Source organism: Cupressus sempervirens, chromosome 7, assembly GCF_028749045.1.
Source record: "Cupressus sempervirens isolate cs-2001-9-10 chromosome 7, ASM2874904v1, whole genome shotgun sequence".
In the NCBI taxonomy this organism is placed as follows: domain Eukaryota; kingdom Viridiplantae; phylum Streptophyta; class Pinopsida; order Cupressales; family Cupressaceae; genus Cupressus; species Cupressus sempervirens.
Window position 1 is genome coordinate 153,294,190 of NC_143124.1, and position 19,727 is coordinate 153,313,916.

Consider the following 19,727-nt stretch of genomic DNA (forward strand, 5'->3'; position numbering starts at 1 on the left):
TTATTTCTTGTTTTTTGTACTAGTCTATTATTGATAATGTAATTGTTGTATTGTTTTTCATATTGTGTAGAATTTTCATCATGCCAAGGACCTATCCCAGATCCTTTTCCTAAGTGCGTGATTTCTTATGTTCTTTATTTCTTGAGTTTCATGTCATTCTTTGTGGTCCTTGTTTTCCTATTATTTTCATCCACCAAAGTGTGTTTTTCTAATTGGCATGGTTTCTATTGATTATGTGGCATCTTGCACAATTAGGATCTAACTCTAACACACATGTGAACTTACCTTTAAGTGTGCATGATCTCATATGGTTCTTTGCATGGATTTTGGTTTACTCTTTGAAGTGTGCACCTATATTGTAATTAAATGCTTGTGCTGGATAACTTGTGGCTTAGCTAAATATAAAGGAAGCTTAGATAGATGTAGCAAAGCATAATGTGATGCAGGAGCATCTTGCATGAGAAAATTTGAAAAAAAAAAAAAAAAAAATTCTGGAGGAGAGAGAAAAGTGATGAAAATTAGAGGAGAAATAATAAAAAATAAAAAGAAGAAAATAAAAGAAAAGGGAATTTCTATTTTTGAGGTGCATAGGTGGCATAATAGAAAAAAAATTAAAAATAAATGGTTGTCATTCCATTTATCGAGGTGTGTACGAAGAATTCTAGAAAGTTATGAATATTGTAGAAAGTTTTGGAAGATGTAGAAGGTTGTGGAAGTTGTAGAAGGTTGTGGAGGAATTCTAGAAGGTTATGGATAAGTCATGCATGGGGTGGTAAGTGTCTATTTAAGCAAGACATATGAGCATTTCTAAATCAAGCTCAAGAAGGAGCTCAAGAAATAGAAGCTTGAGGAGTAGAAGCTCAAGGAGAAGCTTGAGTAGTGGAAGCTTGGAAAGCTTGGAAAGTTTCAAGGTGTGAAAGAGAAGGAGGAAGTGAAGAATGAGTTTTCCTGAGTTTGTGGACAGAGCGCCAAATGTGAGGCAGTTTACAGCAGGATTGTGATGGAGTTGTGAGTGCGTAGACAGAGCGTCGAATGTGAGGTAGTTTACACTTGGATCTTGGATAAGGTTGGAGAAGAGCTAGTGACTGCGATTTAGAAACAAGGAGGTTGCTTGGTGGCTTGTGAGCACAAGTTGAGATCTCAGAGGTTTCTACTAGAGTGTGGATCTGGAATAGCTTGGGTTTGGATTGGACCTTGAGAGATCTTGTTGCATTAATGGTGGTGTGGCCCTTTGTCAGTGGTATCAGAGTGTACCTTCGTCAGTGGTATCAGAGTGTATCTATCATAATGATAGGAGGATAATATAATGATTCAATGATGCTTTAGTAGAAGGATGATGATCTTAGAAGATAGAACATCACTGATGCAAGATGAGGCTCTTAGATTGTAAAATATCTTATTTTGTCTAAGGTCATAACCCAAAAGGCCTCACAACTGGGCATGTTGTGGTTCCTTTATATGTCAAGTGAAAAAATCATACCTGCAAATATGTTGCATCTATTTTTATATTCTTTGTGATTTCATTATGTATAGATTCCATGTGCATCTCTGGGTGGGAAGTGTTGAATGGTTTAATTTGAGTTTATTCCACATGTTCTTGCTCAACTTATGTCCATCCTTGCGTTAAGTGGTATCAGAGCGAGTTCTTTCTTGAGGCTTGGATCATGAAGAACTTTTTTTTATTTTGTTGTAGGATGGTAGATCTAAAATCTGACCTATAACTTGTAGAGGGTTACAATCTTGTAGGAACTATTGTCAAGATGTTTTGTGGTGTCAGAAATATTGATCATGCTATTATGCACATGTTGAGATAGATCATAGTGATACTTGAAGTTGTGGATACAATAGAAAGAAGAGGTGTACATATTAAAGATGTTAGTGATTATGAAGAGGTAGCATAGAATCATAACCCTATACCCGAGGTTCAGTAAGATGAGGAAAATCTTTTGAGTTTTGTCTAGGGAGAATACTAGAATTTTTGTTGAAGTTTCTTGATATGATAGAAGACTTGAGACTAATGATGTATTGGACTAGATCATAAAGATGGGTAAATAGTTTACTAAGGAATTCTAGATACATTGGATATTAGATCCAGATATGTGGATGATGAAGTTGAGAAAGTAGCTAGATACACGAATAGTTTGAGGACATCAATTCAAGATGAGATCAACTATGCTAAGATGGAAAATGTAAAAGAAGCATATCAATACACTTTGGAGGCTGATGAAAGATTGGTAAAGAGACATGATCAAAGAGAGAGAGGAAGAGGTGGTAGATTTCTAAGAAGAAGAGGCAGAACTTATAAATAAGGTAGCAAATCTAATAACAAAATACAAGATTAAAAAAAAAATAGAATGGAAGAAGAATATGTTGATAAAAAAGGTCATTACACTAGAGGTAGCTATACTAGTTACACTAGGAATAATAATGGTAGAAAAAGAGAAGAACAATCTTTGTTTAAGGATATTTATTATAAATGTGGAGAAGAAGTACATAGAGCTTTTGAATGTACTAACTCTTGAAAGAAGATTGGAGGAATTAGAAAAAATTCTTTGGCTTGTGAGGGAGTTCCTAAAACACCTAACGAACACAAAATGGTGAGAACTTGATGTTAAGAAGGATCTTTTAGAATGAACAAATTAATGGAAACCCTATTTGAGAAGAAGTTTATTCAAAACTAGATGGAGGATTATTGCAAAATCTTGCATGGCAATCATTGATAGTGGGAGTTCTGATAATTTGGCATTTGAGGAGCTAGTTAACAAATTGTATTTGTAGAGATAGAGATGTCATAAGCCTTAACATGTTTCTTGGATCTAGAATAAGCATAAATTACTTGTATGTGAGCAATGTCTTGTTCAATTCAAAATTGGGAATTATTATGATGAAGTCTTGTGTGCTATTATGCCTAGTGATTGTTATCATATTATTTTGGGTAGACCTTGATAGTATGATAGACAAGATTTTCATGATGGTAGATTGAATCGGTATATGATTTGGGTAGATATAAAGAAACAAACATTGTTGCCTTTGATAGAAACCTATCAAGAGAATATTGTACCATAGTCAAAGTATGTTTGGTTGAAGCTAATAAATTTTCTAGATATGTGAAATAATAGGAAGTTTTTTGTTCTTTGATTCCTAGAAAGACTAAGAAACAAGATGGGTTAGAGAATGAAATTGAGATTGAATCCTTGTTAGTGAAGTTCCATGGCATTATTTCTAATAATGTACCCAATGGTTTACAACTTGTGAGAAGCATAAGTCATTGTATAAATTTTATAATTGGAGTTAATTTTCCTAGTAAAGAACCACATAGATTGACACTTGATGAATGAATTGAATTTAATAGACAAGTGCAAGACTTTCTTGAGAAGGGTTTGATTAGAGAAATTTTGAGTCCTTCTGCAATACCTATTATGTTTGCACCTAAGAAGAATGTAGAATGGAGAATGTAAATTGATTCCATAGCTATAAACAAGATAACAGTGAGGTATATATTTCCTTTTCCTAGGATGGATTACATAATGGATTCTTTCAATAGACTGAAGTATTTTACCAAGATTGATTTGAAAATTGGTTATCATCATATCATAATTAGAGAAGGAGATGAATGGAAAATTTCTTTTAAGACTAATGAGGCTTTGTATGAGTGGTTAGTTATGCCTTTTGGCTTAACTAATAAACATAGTACATTTATGAGACTAATGAATGAGCTTTTGAAGAGATACTTGGGTAAATTTGTGATTTTATATGTATATGACATTTTAATATTCAGTAAGACTAAAGAAAAACATCTTGATCATATTAGACAAGTATTACAAAGATTGAAGGAGGAGAAATTGTTGATTAACCTAAAGAAATGTTCATTGAGAAGGGAATAAATTGTGTATCTTTATTCTATCATTTCAGCTAATGGTTTGAAGATGGTTCTTGAAAAGGTGAAATTTATTCTTGATCAATGTACACCTAAGAATGTTGGAGAGGTAAGAGCATTTTATGGATTGACAAGTTTTTATAGGAAGTTCATCATAAATTTGAGTTCTATTTGTAATGTTATAACTTAGACTATGAGAGAAGATAAAAATAATTTCAAGTGGACATGTGGAGCACAAAAATGTTTTGAAGCATTAAAATAGAAGATTACAAAATTTCCTACACTTTCTTTGTCTAATTTCGGTAAAGTCTTTCAAGTTGAATGTGATTCTAGTGGAAGTGCTATTAGAGCTATTTTAAGTCAAGAAGGAAGGCCTGTAGCTTTCTTTGGTGAAAAATTGAATGAAGCTAAGAGAAAATATTTAGTTTATAATCAAGAATTCTATCTTATTGTTTAAGATTTAAAAGAATAGAGACATTTTTTGTTGTGTACTGACTATAAGGCTTTGTAGTATTTGGGAAGTCAGAATAAATTGAATCATAGACATATGAAGTGGGTGGATTTTTTACATAAATTTTCCTTTTCATTGAAACATAAGAGTGGACAATCAAACAAGATTGTTGATTCTTTGAGTAGAAGAAGGAATTTGCTAATAGAAATGATGATTGAGGTACTTGGTTTTAATAATTTGAATTATTTGTATGAAATTGGTGCTTATTTTGAAGAACCATGAAATATTGTAAAGAACATATGGTGAGAGATAAGTGGATTGATTATTTCATTCAAGAAGATATGTTGTTTAAAGGAATTCATTTTTGTATACCTAGAGGATCTATGAGAGAGAACATCATGAAGGAGAAGCATAGTGGTAGACTTGCTAAACATTTTGGGATTGATGAGCTAGTGAAATTGATTTCAAATAAGTACTTTTGGCTGTAGATTTATAAGGATGTGCAGAAGATGATGAGAAGTTGCAAAAAATTTCAAACAAAAAAGGGAACTATTCAAAACTTGAGATTGTATTCATCATTGCCTATACGTGATAAACCTTGGGAAGATATCATTGTGGATTTTTTTCTTGGTTTTCCTAGAACTCAAAGAGATAATGATTCTATTTTGATAGTAGTGGATAGATTTTCAAAGATAGCTCATTTTATACCTTGTTAGAAGACATCCAATGTTGTACACCTAGCTAAACTATTCTTTAACGAAGTACTAAGATTGCATGGATTTTCTAAACCTATTATTCCAGATAGAGATACTAATTTTATTGGTTATTTCTGGATGAAACTTTGGAAGAAGCATAATGCAAAGTTAAAAAATAGCTCTACACTTCATCCACAAACAAATGGACAAATTGAAGTTGTAAACAAAAGTTTTGGTAACTTGTTGAGATGTTTGGTTAGAGATAAGCCTACTAATTGAGATTTGATATTTTGTACAACTAGAGTTTTCATACAATAATTATATTCAACATGATCACTAAGAAAAAGCTTTTTTGAGATTGTTACTAGGATAAAGCATAAAGGAGCTACTAAATTGAGAGATTTGACCATTGAGACAAAGAGAAGTCTTAAAATTGAGGAATTTATGGATTTCATGAAGACTTTACAAGAGGAAGTTAAACTAAAATTAGAAGACAAATATCAAAAAATGCAAATAGAGAGTTGATAAAAGGAGGAGACATAAAACTTTCAACGTTGGTGATGAGGTTATGATTCACTTGAAGAAAGATAGATTTATAGTTGGTGCCTACAACAAGATAAAGATGTAGAGGTTTGCTCCTTGTAAGATTATGATGAAGTTTGATAGTGGAAATTTTTTTGAAGTTGAATTTTGAGAAGACATGGATATTTCTACTATATATTATAAATAACTACTACATTTGCACCCAAATTGCGATGATAGGTCCGTTGTAGTTATGGCATCACAACCTATCATTGTTGCAATTGTGATAGCTCCATCATACTTATGACATCACAACCTATCATGGTCATAATTACAATGGCCTACCATTACAAATAAGATGGTAATAGGTTACAATGCCATAATTGCAATGGACCTTTCATCATAGCCCCTAGATGGTAAAGTCACTAGGATCCATACCCCCATCTAATACACACTTAACCTAAATTATTTGATGTAGAGAGTGAAAAATCTTCCACTAGAGTTTCATAGCTCTGGTTTGAAGATTTTCAAAGAGCCTCTAATTCCTCTCCAACAAAACATGTCAAAGAATAAATGAAAGACTAGCAACGCACACAGCCTAGAGAAGATAGGTTTTAATGAGAGCACTCCCTAAGAAATACTAGAATGTAGACAAGGAAGAAGCATGCATATAAGAACAACCCCAATAATTTCACTAAACATGCCAAATCTGGCTAGAATAGGAACAATGGAAGAAAATATGGGAGACAAACTCCTTTCCATACCACACAACACACAAAATGAGGGGCCTTAAAATCCACATTTACAAAGATTATCCCATGTAAGACACTAGTTATGAGAAACTAGCAATGTGAAGATATTATATTTGGACTAAGAAAATTTATTTCAAATAGGTTTCCACTAAGGCACCACATCATCTCCAAATAATTATTGAGTAAGCTCCTAGTACCCAAGAGAAATAGAGTATTTACTAGACAAATCACCACCCTAATCCATAACATCTAGCCTTAATAATGAGAAACACTCCCTAGATGCCAAAAATCCTAAAATGTTCCTAATAGTCATCCTCAGAGCCCCCAAGTGACAAATCTAAAGAGTCCTCCCATCTATTGCCAAAAACAAGGCTCAACGGGTATGTGGTCTTATAATGAACCACCTTATCTCATCCATTAGCAAGAAAAGAATCATAGAGAATCTGAAGATGAGGGTACATAGACAAGATAAGAGGGTTTCCATCCCAAGCATTGGACTAAAACAAAACCTTAAAGCCTCCTTTACACATCCAAAAAATACCCATCTTAACTAAGTGGGCACCATTCTTCAGATTATGCCATACCATAGAGTTATGACCTTACAAAGGAAGTAAGGAGATAGAACATGGATCACCACCCCTGAAATACTTGTAAGTGATTATATGAGACCAAAGTTGATTTTTTCTAGAGAACCAATGCCAATAAAGCTTGGTAGCCAAAGCTTGGCTACTTAAGCTAGAAGAGTGCAACCCAAGACCATCCTCCTTCTTGGGCCAACAAATAGTTTGCAAGCTAATTAAAATCCATTTATAATTATGCAAAATACCACTCAAAATAAACTTCCAAGAAAGAGTATCAAACTCCTTGAGAGAGTAAATAGGATGAATTTGAATCATGCCCCTATAAATAGGAAGAGCCTGAATAGTAGATTGAAAATAGGTAACTAGAGCAGTAGTATAAAATCATCTATGAGTCAAAAAAAATTACCTTCAGCTGAAGTTTTTAAATTTGATTCTACTATAAGTGATGTGGCTGCCTAGAAATAGTGATAGGAATATTGTGATATGTCAAGGGGAGTGACCCAATCTAAAATCATAGGATATTACCAATCCTCCTTTGAATGGATTTAGGATTATTAAAAAAAATATAGAGGACTTATGTTCATTAATATTTTGGCATTACATCACCAAATAAATGTCAAGAGTATGTCAAATAGCCTCAACTTCCTGGACTTAAGAAATACACACAAGAGTAGTCTAATCAACAAATTGAAGGTGAGAAAGAGAGGATAACCCATTATTCAAATGCTAAACATGAATAGGATTTTGGGAAATATGATACTTTATGAATCTTTCAAGGTCTTCTACCATAATAATAAAGAGACAAGAGGAGAGATGATCACCCTAAATGCAAACCCCTATAGACACTAAATAATTGGGAAGGCTAACCATTAAGAAGAACAAACAAAGATTCGGTAGTAATGTAGCTCATAGTCCAACTTACTCACTCTGGGCTAAAGATAAAGGCAACTCAATTTAACTATTAGCATGAATTTAGATGGTATTCCTTTGGGGGCGTATCCCAAGCATTTGATAGACTGTTTACATGATTGACATGTTTCATCCATGACTGTGTTTTTCATTGATGTCAACATAGTATTTCTTTTGTGAAGATTGATAGAATAGTAGACAAAGAATATGTTCATTAATTTGTTGGCATGATGTCACCAAATAAAGTTCAAGAATATGTTGAATAGCCTTAATTTCGTTAACCTAAACAATACCCACAAGAGTAGTATTATAAGCATGCTTTAAGCATCTAAGTTTTTTAAGTTGGATAATTAGCATAGCGAGAAAATATTTTAAAATTGTTTAAGTTTCTCATTGGTTTTTGTTATTATGATGCCTTTGTAAAGTCTGATCTGTGGAGAAGTAGTGTTCTAGGATCATATTGAACTTGAACTTGAACCTCAAGGTTCAAAGTTCAGATTTCAAGGTTTGCAAATTTGAAGAGCTCAGATCCAAGTTGGTTTTAGTTCAAGCTTAGAATTTGGCTTCGTGGTTCAAAGTTTGGAGTTCAAGATGCAGATTTTCCCAGCTCAAGGATTAGAATTAGAAGTTCAGTCTTATGATTCAATATTCAACATTGGAAATCCAGAGCAGTTAAAAATTCAAAACCAAGTTCAAATATTTGAACATGCATTGTCCAAGATGTCAATTTTCATATTCAAAATGCAAATTTTAAGGTGTAAGCTCACCAAGTTCAAAGAACCATAGTTCAGCCCAATGGTTAAAAGTTTGAGAATCAAAATTCAGAAGTGTATTTCAATGGGTTAAACTTCACAAGTTGGCTAAACATATAGGTTAAAGAAGGTAATTTAACCTTATAAAATAAACATAAAAGAGGTTTGTGATGACTGAACTTAGAAACCTATGTCAAAATGTTGAGTTAAGCTAAGGATTTTAAAGGCCTATACCATGATAGTTGATAAATCTCAATTTGATTTCTATAGACACAACGAGTTCATCTCAAATTGTGACTTCAAGTCTTAAAGTCCAAAAATGGAGATGTTCACCAATTGGTGATGAACAATTTTTGGAAGGCAAACATCCAAAATGTAAATGTCGATGGACAAGTGTTCGACCAAATTTTAACCAGCAAGACACCAAATATAATGGTAGTGGGCTTATATCTTTAGCTTGAAAGCCACATGATTCCTAAAATGTTGAATGAAATAGTGCTCTCCATGCTTTAGACCATCCTCATAGCACACAAAATATCCTCATTGGGAATCTATGGCATAATGAATCCCCAATCTAGAACAATGATGTCAAAACAGCATGAGGAAGGTACCTGTGATCATGATTACACAACATTGATCATGAATAGTTTGACAAAATGCTTGTCTGCACTCGGTAGATAGAGATGAGTGGGGTTGAGATTTAAGTATTCCCTCAGTGGCATGTGGTACTGTTTGGGGTCATCAGTGAATGGTTTAAGAGACAGAAAGCCCCAAATCTCGATTCTCCAAAACTTGATATTATAAATATAATGAGGTAAATGTGTGTCAGGAATTAAAATTGACAAGTATTTTGAGGGTGCCCACATATGTTTGGTAGAATATTGATACTTAACCCATAATGTGAGTATGAAGCTTGATGCCTAAAAAAGTGAGCACATGTTGAATTGGCTTGAACCATAGTTGAGAAATGATTAAATTAGTGATTAATCATACGTCTTACTCATATCCATCAAATGAATTAAAAGGGGAAGGTGTAAAAGTATTTGGCTAAATGTCGATAAAGGCATACCATTATGATAGAGACCACACAAAAAACCCATTAAGGCCGATAATTAAATCACAACTTTGATAATGTTATAAGAGTATAATGTTTAATGTATAGGATATGAACATTATATAGCCAAGTGATGAGAATATCAAAAGAAAAGAAAAGATATACTTTTCCAAGAATCCAAGGAAAGAAAGAAGGAGATTATTTAAAGAATAATTTCGAAAGAAAAAGGTGGTTTTTTTTTTTTTTTTTTTTTTGGACTCTTGACAGTCTTGAACTATAGGGGAGGAGAACATATTTTCATGGTGTTTTGATTGTAATAGGAGAAAGATAGAGGGTTTCATTTTATATTTTATTTTTTGCACATCTTGACTGTACTAGCAGATACAGAATAGTCTTATAGTTATTCTATTGTGTTTTTGGAATGAAGAAGAATATGCATATAGTATATCTTAAGTTTTGTATGTATATTTTTCTGGTTATAATAGATCATGTGGTCTTTTCTTCCTAGTTTTGAATATAATTCTGCATCATTACATCAAGTGATCATGAGATTGTGAATCAATTGGTTTGCAAATCCAAATCATAGAATAAATACTTTAAATTCCTTTTACATCCTCTGTTATGAGAAAGAATTGATAAGAAATCTTACAATTGTCTATCAATATTTCTCTTCACAATTACTCTGTAAATCTTATAATATAAGAACATTCATTTCATGTTTATGGATGGATGTTAAAACCTTCTTGTCTTCAGGTTAAAGACAACAAATTTATATAATTCATTGAATATCAATTCACAAGGAAGTTGTACCTCTCAATTTAGAGGAGTTATAAATCAATGATAACTCATCCAACTGTTGGTTTCTTTTTGTTCTTCATATTGAGTCACATTTTGTGATTCTTTTTGAAGGACAAATATGTTTACTAACAAGTGTTGCCAATAAATTGAAGTTGAGGAAAAGAGGATAACTCATTATCTTAATGCCAACCATGAATAGAATTTTGAGAAACCTAATACTTAATGAATCTATTGAGGCCCTTTTCCATAATAATAGAGAGATAGGGTAAGAGAGAATCACCTTGGTGCAGACCCCTAGAGACACTAAATAATTGAGAAGTCTAACCATTAAGAAGAATAGAGAAAGATGTAGTAGTAATGTAGCTCATAGTCCAACTTACCCACTCTGGACTAAAAAAAAAGGCAACTCCATATAACTATTAGCATGAATTCTAATAGTATTCCTTTGATAGAGTAGTTTAAGAATTGGAGAGATTGTTTATATGATTGACATGTTGTAGTCATGACTATGTTTGTCATTGATGTCAACATAGTATTGCTTCTGTGAAGACTGGCAGAATTATAGATAGAGAATGAGATCATGCGAACTATGTATTGATAATCAGGTCAAGTGTAGTTGAGGATTTATTATACATTATTTCTTAGTTTTATGGGTAAGTGCATGTATAAGGAATCGAAGACATGCACAAGATATTCAAGATGTATAGAAGAGAGTAAGAAGAAAAAGTACCTAAGAACTAGTTTTTGATGATTTATTTGTATCTCTTAACTATGATAGAATCATGATAAGTATAGTTAGACAATGATAGTAGACAGTCTGATGATGATGTCAATAAGTTTGCAAGGTCAACAGCTGTACATGTGAGAAGTTGTAAAGACTATGATCTGTAACCTGTAATTACATAAAGATGAAATATTTTGTAATTTATCTTAATGAGGTCCTATTATAATTAATTGGGGAAGCCTCAAGGCTGACTCAAGGAATTATTGTGAGGATATGGTATAAAGGAAGGTTATTTTCCTTGTGGATAAGAGTTTGATATGTAAGAAATTTTGTATTCAAGTGTGATATGCTAAGTATTTGATAAATGCATGTAAGCAATCCAAGGGATTATTTGGATGCAAAGTTGGCGATATGGTATTAGATCATAAGAGGATTGGTCTAGTCAAGAGGATAGATGAGTTTGAGGAACTATTTCATTTCTATTATTCTACAAGGAGTAATACATAGATTAGTTGGATAGTGAGTTCATTGGTCTTTCCCTTGAAGCTATTTCGATAGTGGGTCCATCTTCCTTCTACAACTCCTAACAGGGATTCAAAATCTCCTAATAGGGACTGATACATACTGGATGTATTTCATTGGATCCTAATAGATTTCATCCTCTTACAAGGAAATTTTATATTAGTACATCATTTTGTGGGTACCAACCCCCACAAGGGTTTTCCCTCTAATCAAGGGTTTCTCTAGTTAACATATATGGTATTATTATCTATATGTATCTTCTTATGGCTATTGATTATATTGTTCACATGGTTAAGGATTAATAAGGTTGATAAATATTTTAATACTTGGATAACGGATTCACTCTCCCCACCCTCTCAGTTATCTTGGTTGTCTTTACTTTCTAACATTAACTCTATCATAGGGCTTGGTCATATCCAACCTAATAAACATATACTGCTCCCTTGAATTAGCCATAGAGTGGAAATCTTTAGAAACCTACAATAAAACCTCCTCATTCTTTTTAGATAATAATAGGAAGCTGCCTTTTGAGCCTCTCAGCAATCAACCTAGTAATAACTTTGTAGAACACCCTACACAAAGGAATAGGAATAAAAAACTATAGTTGATTAACACCATCCTTTTTTGGAGCCAAGAAGGTATAATTCAAGGCCGTAGCATCTTCTTTCTAGAAAAATATTCTCTCACCACCTATGAAAAATCCTAATTAATAATATCCCAAAATTCCAATAGGAAAGCATCATGGCTAGGAACTTTTCCTTTATGCATACCAAAGACACCTCCTCCAACTCAACCAAAGAGAGTGGTCACATGAGATAATCAATCATCTCTTAGGTAACAAGGGAGGGAATACATGACAAAATAATAGACTCTTCATTTACTGATGGGGAGAGTTCTTAGAAAAGAGGCAAGAAAAGTAATAGGTGTCCCTTTGGAACAAAGCTGGAAAGGAAGACAACTAAAGACCTTCAAAGTTCACAAAAGAAAAAAAATATAGCTCTGATTCTAATGAGATTACACTATTTATGAAAAAAGGAAGTATTCCTATTACCCTTCTTGAGATAATCAACTTTGGCCTTTTTCTTTCAGTATATTTCCTTATGAAGGTCCCATTCCTCCAGATCTCTAGAGGAAAGGGATTCATCTTTTCCCAAAGTGTCAAAGAAACCAAGATCCTTAATCTACCTAGTAATGACATCAAGATGCTTCAAAGCTTTCCCTTTCATAGTATGAAGGTTCCCAAAACATTCTTTATTCCATTTTTTTAGTTGCCTTAGACATGTTGAATCTTTTTAGAGAAAGAATGCATAGCAATAGCATAGGTAGGGACCCCATCTCTCCACAAAATATCCATAAGATCATAAAGAGAGGGGTCTCAAAGCCACATCAACTAAAAGTTGAATGAAATATTCTTAGGAATAATCACTAGGTAAAAGCACAAACCTGTGTCACCCTTTTATAAAGAAAAAGGCTAACAAAAGTATAACTATCCATCTTCAATGGCATAAAACTGGCAGTATTGTTCAAAATTTGATAATGAAGTAAATTAATCAAAATTGTAAAAATAATTGAAGTTTAGGATTATAATTTTTAATAATTATTTGTAATAATTGATATACTTTCCTAATTTTTTAAGACAATTTTTTACTTGTTGAAAAATGCTTAAAATTAGGGCTCTAGTTCCCACCACTAAACTACATGGAAATAAACTTATTTTCCTTCAAACTTAGATTATGTTATAGATAACATATATAGCTAGAACAATCAAAAATAAAATTTGGCTTTAGACTTATATTTTATCTTTTATAACAATTCAAATTTCAACTCACTTGAAATTGACAGTTCATCTCCCACCACATTTTTCAAAAAAAAATATTCAAACTAAAAGAAAATTTATGCATTCTTGAAGAGGAATCTCTCCTCTAAAATTTCATGTGATTTTTAAATTTTTTCTATATAATTTAATATTTTTTCCTTTCTCAAAATTGACATCTTCTTGAGTGTTAAAGTACATAATTGTAGATTTTTTTAATTACAATATACTATATATCTAATTAAAACACTATAAACTATATATGAGAATATTCTTGACTTTGAGTTGTATAAAATGGTGTTTATGTGTTCTTAAACAAATATCATAAAAAATTGTAAGATTTATGAAAATGTCAATTTTCTGAAATAATTTTACTGATTTAGTAATTGGATACAAACTAGTATAAAACATGCATTTAATAGACATTTCCAATTAAAAAAGTGTGTGACCATATGTAGCTTAGCTAGAATGATTTTTTCTAGGTCATATGTTTGAATAAAATTGATTTTTAGATAGAAATACTCAAATTCAGTCACTCTGATAAGTCAGCCTGAAAGGTGACACAACTTTATACTTTTACCCCACTCCAGTAGAAAAAAGTTTAATTAGCCAATGATCAGAATCCTATTAGTCTAGAATTTCCAAAGAGAGAGTAAGGGAGCCACTAACCTAGAAGAAAGAAAAAAAGAATCTATTCAAATGTTCAGAGATAATGTCAATCCCAAATCTTCTATTATTCTGGGTAGATATCCCAATAGATGGCTTGATATCTAAAAGATGCAACATACTCAAATTTTGATGAAAAAGATCAGAGGAAGGCTCCAACCGAGATAAACCATCTCTCTTCTCCTTAAGACTTAAAACTGAATTAAAATCTCCTACTAAAACCCAAGGATGGTAAGGATGGCAATTTCTTGCATACCAAATATTTGACCAAAGTCCCACCTTTCCCACATAGTCCACATGCACATAAACATTAAAAAATCATAATCACCTCACTAGAATCCACAGAAGAGGCCACCATATAAAGGGATGAGTGAGAAGATATCTAACCAAGAGGAGAGATATTTTGTAGATCTAAAAAGAAAGCTAAACCATGAGCACTCCCCATGGCACATACACACTGACATTATCCATGAATCCAAATACTAGGGCAATCAAACCAAAGACTCCATTAAAAGCTTAGTCTCCTGGACACAAAAGATATCTGGAGAATGATCAATCATCAACTTGTGAATATCCTTTTGTCTGGGGATGTTATCTAAGGGTTTCATAACCCTAGACTCTATCAACATATCTCCTGCTATTTTGATCTTCTCTTGATCCTTTTTACACCCACTATTTAGAGGAGTAAAAGAAACTTTCTTACAAGGTCTTTGCATCAAACCCAAAGGTAGAGGAGACCTCTTACCCTTACCAGATGCCAACACATCCTTAACCAAGTCTACCAAAACTATGTCAATATCTTGAGGCACAATAGAAGTCACCAAAGCTCCAAACTCAAGAGTAGTAGGGACCTCATTCTATTGATGAACCACTATCAAATAAGCCACACGAGATTGATGAGGTGGAACCCCTCCATTGAGCCAAGTGGATTAGAAGAGATGTTAGGAGGAATACCCTCCTCTAAGGCCACGATATCAAGCACCTTAAATTGATTAAAACCATAATCATATTGTCTATCTTTAAAGGATCTATTTTTCCCACATCCCTTAGCTTGTGGGAGAGCATAAATAAATCCATCCTTATTAGGGCCAACCTTAGTCACTTGGGATTTTCCTTTTCCTACATTACCCATTTGAATATTTCCCTTAGCTAAATTATCAGTTTGATCTTTTCCTTTTCCTATATTATTCATGTAGTCACCACTATTCCTAGCAACAAAAATGTCAACCCCTTAAAAGATGAAGCCCTTGGTAATCTACATTGCAAATGACCATGTTCGTGACATATCCAACACCTGAAGGGGAGAGATTCATAATCTATCTATTGCACCCAAGAAGAAGACCCAAGATAAATCTAAAAAAAAAATGGTAATGGGTTACTCAAATAAAATTTAACATAGCTTCAGGCAAAAGAAATGACCTTTTTATCTAGGGATTGATTCATAATCACAATTGAATTTCCAAGGAAAGTCTCAATTTGATGAAGAATGTCTTCTCACCAGAATTCAAGAGGAAGCTTAGGCAAGTTAACCTAAACTAGCACTCTTGAAGGGAGATCCTCTACAAAATTAAATCTTAAATGCGAAGGTTTAATGAATAACCCCACATGGTTATAAAAATAGGGCCCCTTTCAAAAATAGGATCCTAATCATACATGAAAGAAATGCTACAAAGAGATAGCTATTTCCAATTAGCATGATCTCCATATCTTCATCCACCTACCATGAATGTTGAATCCATGCCTCAAGGACTGATATGAATATTTTCTCTAATAAAATCACATATAAGATCATGTTAAGTCCAATACTCAGTGTCCTCCCTCATACATTTTGAAAAAATTAGCAGAATAGGGTAATCCTAATTTCATGGAATGCATCCATTAACTTTTTTAAGCTTGGAACTCTTTGCCACATAAAGTAATTTAGATTCACTTGCATGCACTTGAGGAGAAGATCCATATTCCATTACCAATGCAAAAGAAACCTTAGGCCTTGTCATGCAAATGAAAAAAACCCCAATCTAAAAATGTCTTCAAATTCTCACCAAAATCTGAAGCTGTTATATCCCAATTTTTGTCTCAATTTAAAATCCTTTAGTCATTGAGGTTTCATGTAAAGCTAATTGATAGATAAAATTAGTTATGTGAAATGGTAAGATGGTTAATTGTTATAATTTTCATATGAAGACAACTTACGAAGTTGGTTATTCATCTTGGGAAGTGAAATCATGGTTAGCCATTATGAATGTTGTGAATAATAACTTTTTATGGTAATTTTTATTTTGTTGAGGATTATGATGTAATCACAGAAAAAAATTCCTTAGAAGATCATGTCGAAGGGGGAGGGGTGGGGGGGGGGGGGGGGGTGGTGAAGCATTGCCAGGTAGGAACTAGGCATAGGGGCACCACCTATCACGAGGCAAATAGGTATGATTCTTGAACCACCATGACTAAGGGTAAATGGCTAGGAAAGAAAAAGTTTATGTTCGATGACCATGAGCTAACTAGTTAAATTATATATCACTAAATAATTATAGAAATCACTAAGCATAAATTGAAATATATTTTAAGTTATTACCTTTGATCATCGTGGAATCTCCTGAGTATATTGACACCATATTATTATGACATCCATACTTGCATATACATGTATATCTATATGTGTATATATCAATATAATGATATAAAATAAATATATAATTAAAATACATGCACATGTGCACAAGCATGTAGGTACAATTAGAGATGGCACAATAGCATAACGCCAATATATATGTTATATCATCTGGAAGGAGGTGACCCTTATATTTATTTAAATATTTTATTATGACTCCAAAATAATGAGCATTTCCACCTTTTTATAGGAATCAATTTTTAAATTTGAATTTATGGAGTTCTTATAACCAATACTGAGCTCCTTGTCACAACTAGGAGCGAGAGGCTATATCTCCTTTTCCCACTGGAGAAAGAGTACTCTCTCTCTCTCTCTCTCTCTCACACACACACACACACACACACACACACACACACACATTTCTATATATGATTTCTCTATGAAACAAGTATCCTCTTATCTATCTATCTAAAATATGAAGTATAATACCACACTACTACTGCAATACTAAGTCATATGGGTGAAGCCACAACATGCAAATTGGTTGGTACCACATCAATAATTTGCATTATTTCTCTCTTTTCTCAAATCATGTATCTTTTAGTAAATTATTTGCATTGTATGCAATACCTTCACAATTCAAGAAAGATCCTTTTTATATCCATCATTTCAAAATGAAGTATTAGCGTGAGCTTGATTTTGTATCTAAGAAGCATCAGCTCTAGTCTTCTTTCTCTGTGTTATGACAAGTCCCTATCTACATGTGTCAGGTGTATTCCCGAAGGGATGAAATTGGTATAATTCCTTGGAAAGGAATGCTCAACCAATGTTAACACATAGTACTTTTATGTTGTGTAAAATTTGTCGTATCTTTGGCTTGAAGTACCTTCTATTTTTCTTTGGTATTTGATATCTCCTAGCTATTATTAAATTCAAAATGGCTCTCACAAATAATTTTGATTTAAAAGAATCTCATGATTATTAGCAGTCTCCTAGGATAAACCCAAGGCTAGTAGAGACAAGTGTAAATGGGTGAAGAGGATAAAAATCCTACAAGAGAAAAATAAAAATATTATTTAGTGTCTTAATTATATGATCAATTAAAGGAAGAAATTTCGTATGTCCAAGTTATCTCATGGTAGTCTGATGTTTAGATCTTGATGCCTAATCAAACAATGGGATTGATTCTCTAGTACTAGGATGCTTAGTGGCTAGCCAAGGTGTTCCATGTCTATTTATGGGTAGGTTGGGCCTTTCTTGGATGAGATTGTATAGGGATCATTAAGGGTCCGCAATTGGAAGGTAAAGCTTCTAACAATGCTTCCCCTCTCCACCAGATGCCAAGACATGCATAAGACAAAGATAATTTATGCATTCAAACATCTTTTAGTAATAGGTATTTTACTTTTATGATATTTAAAATTAAAATTTGAAGATATATTAGATTGATTTATATCATTGAATCAATTATTTCCTTCAATAAAATCACCTTTTCTCATCAATGTAATTGGTAACTAGTTAGATCAATTGATCTTCCAATTGGATATGAGATATATATGTATGCCTCAGATAGGCCTACTTGATAGATTCTATATCCTTCTTTTTATATTAATAATAAAAATGAATGTATCTTTTAACTATATTTTATTACATTAATTAGCAATAGGAAAGAAAAAGGATGATACAATGGTATTTGATACCCTAGATGGTATTTTTCATTATGATGTAGTGGTATTTGATGCCCTAAATGGAAATTGGCATTTTGATAGTGGTATAACTATTTGTGCCCTAAATAGTATATGTGGACTAACCTGGATTTTGTAGAGGCTTCCCTAAGAACATTACATTTTCAAAATTTAAAGTATAAAAAGGTTAAATCCTCTATTTAAATTTATTGAAGATTCCTTCAATTGTTATTTATGATAATTAAGTAAAACTTTTTGTAATCATTAATCTTTTTTGCATGAAAATAATTGGTTTAACTACGATCTCATGAACACAAAGTAGTATTTGTATTTCATTAAATTATGAGTTGCTATCTAAGGCTTGAAAAAAGTCGTTGTTACATATGGTACTAGAGCATTGGGTTCAACATTGAACCTTGGGCCCAACATTGTTTAAGCGAAGTTGAAAATGTAATTTTGAATAAGAAAAGTTGAACATTTAATTTTGCATAACTAAATATTATATAATGTAAGATGGAAAGTCACACTAGAGATCATCTAGAATAGCTGATGAAGGGTTGAGATGATGGTATGGTCCACATGAAATGGGTAGATGGATAAACTTGGAAAATCATAAAGATGAATCAGAATTATGGAAAGTTAACATGATTGGCAAGTTGAGTGGTCGCTAATTAGGGACATAGTGTCAATTGGACATTCCTAGCTAGGGTAGGTTTAGTGACAAGATTTTTGTTGTGACTACTAGAGGTCTGAATGCTAGAAATTAGAAGATAGGTTGATGGAGGGTATCCACTACCTTATATGTTGTCTAGTCAACACTCTAACACTAGGATTCTTAGGTGGCATGACCAAAATGGTTGTGCACATGCCTTATTCTAGGTTAGGAGGATCATTCTTAGTAGAGAATGAGTGAGTCGAGGATTACACTAGGTCCAAATGGTGAGGCTTCCACATTACAAACCAATTTCTATATCCCCTCATGTGGTGTTATCTGAACTTTGATCGTAACTAGTTATTTCTTTCAACATTATACTTTATGCAATTATATTCCTATTCATATAAAATGGTAGTTAATATTTTTTATCCATTTTTTGACATGAAATGAAAAAAAAAATTAAAAATTATGAACCATGATTTTGATATTCTTTGATCTTGAAGTTGTTGGGGTGCCTATATATTGCTAGTTTTGTGTTATAGGTTGATGTTCCCTTCCGATGATGATTAAATGGTGAAAAGGTCGTACCTCACATTGTGTGCTCCTATATGGAGTAGGAACTCTTACACAAACAAAAACTATCAATTCTTATTTATGACA